This window comes from Cupressus sempervirens, chromosome 9 (assembly GCF_028749045.1).
Source record: "Cupressus sempervirens isolate cs-2001-9-10 chromosome 9, ASM2874904v1, whole genome shotgun sequence".
NCBI lineage: Eukaryota > Viridiplantae > Streptophyta > Pinopsida > Cupressales > Cupressaceae > Cupressus > Cupressus sempervirens.
The window spans coordinates 610,118,421-610,120,382 of NC_143126.1; positions in this window are offsets into that span (position 1 = coordinate 610,118,421).

The following is a 1,962-nucleotide window of genomic DNA, read 5'->3' on the forward strand; positions in this document are numbered from 1 at the left end:
CTAGAGTTTCAATCATATCTCACCAAGACTGCAACCATTTGAACTGAAACCAAATGCAAAATAAATTACACTCTCCTACCTCTCATTTGAACAAAAATTTGAGATTTTTCTAATGGTTACATTGGAAGATATGAAGATTTGAAACTGAATGACCTAGTTCATTGCCAAATAATGACTTCTAAGTGGTTGTACTTGGATTCCTCCATCGATTCTTGACCTTAGTACCTCTAGTTTATTGAAAAATAAAAGTAAGAACATTTCCCAACTTCATATGAAGTTACTTTTCATGTTTGAATCCATACATGAGCATACCAAGTGAAAAATCAACCAATTTTATAGCAAAAATATAGTTTTTTGTTTTGAAATATGGTTCTTTACAATAATTTTTTCTTCCACCCCTTTCCATCAAGTGTTCTCACCAATTTAATAGTTTTTCCTCCAATTAAAACCAACTATTGAGGTTATGAACATTGGGTAACTAGATTTTAAACAAAAGCCAAACATCAACTTTTGTAACAACATTGTTAAGCAAAATTTGAAATTTATAATGAAAGAGGTGAAACTTGATGTTTAGCAAAAAGCATGTGATGCTTTAGTCTAGTCTATTTAAAGTGAAGCAATTTGGGAGGAATAAAAAAAGAAAAGATTAGACTATAAAATAGTTAATAATTTTAGCAACATAATAGTCAATCCCTATGTCTCACCAACTCCTCATTTGTGGTTGAGGGAAAAACATAGGAATGTGTACAAGTTCTCCTAAAATCTTATAAATAATGTGCAAGTAGGAAAATGGCATGGATGTGTGTAGATAGGTGGGATGATTTTCATTTGTATTTCTTCTAAAAAAATGTATGAGAACCTGACCCATGTAGGACTATTGGCCACAAATGACCTCTAATTACAATCAAGTTTACACTATCTTGGAGTGGGAGAGAATGGTGAAAAATCAAGTTGTGGTTGGGAATTTTGTAGAAGGTTTGGAAGAAATTTTTGTTTAGAAAATAGTTAAAGTTGATGCTTGAGAAACGTGACTACCAAGGATAATTGGAAAGAGGTTAAATACTATAGATTACTATCTAAAGACAAATCGTCGATATGTTTTAACTATTTGGTGCTCGTTGGATGGAGTTGGATAATGAGTACCTAAAATAAGGGTGTTAGGTTTTGCTTGAATAGTCTTGGCTAAAAGTTGCTATGCAAAAAAGTAATGTTAAGCTTAACATATCCCTTTATGGACAACTATTCAAACACGTCAAACAAAATTTTTACTTTTAATTGGTAAATTAATAATAAAATAAATTAGTCAATAGAAAGTATTAGTATTTTGATACTAAGGAATTCATGGAAAAGGAAGAAAAGGGAGAATAAATAAGTGATTTTATAGCTATAGAGGAGGAATCAAGAAGCATCATCACTAATGAGGAAGAAAATTAAATCTATGTAGCTTCACCTCTATTTACAATTTAAGCTTTTTGTCTGTGTAATATGAAAAATATACAAAATTTCCATAGTCACAATTTCACTTTTAAAAAAAAAACATTTATACCTTTAGCACAATATCTTCTTTAGATTCTGGACTATCATACTCTTCAGAACTACTCTATTTCTTCTTTGAAATGGTTTTAGTTAGCACTGAAGAATTCTACTAAACAAAATACTTAGTAGCATGTAATAAAAATAAATTTGAAATAAACAACATTTACATAGAATTTTAAAATTAACAATGCAAACAACATTAAATAGCTACTTAATGACTTGTAATCAAATATCCTTGATATACACATCATTTAATAGCAACCTATAATAAAAAATATTAACTAGCAATTTAAAATGAAAAAAATTAGTTTGACATTGGTCTTGGATGGCTGAAAATAGAGAATGTGCAAATAGTCTAGGTGTTATAATTGAAGAGATTGATAATGAGAATGAATACAAAAAATTTCATAAAGGGGGGTACATCAT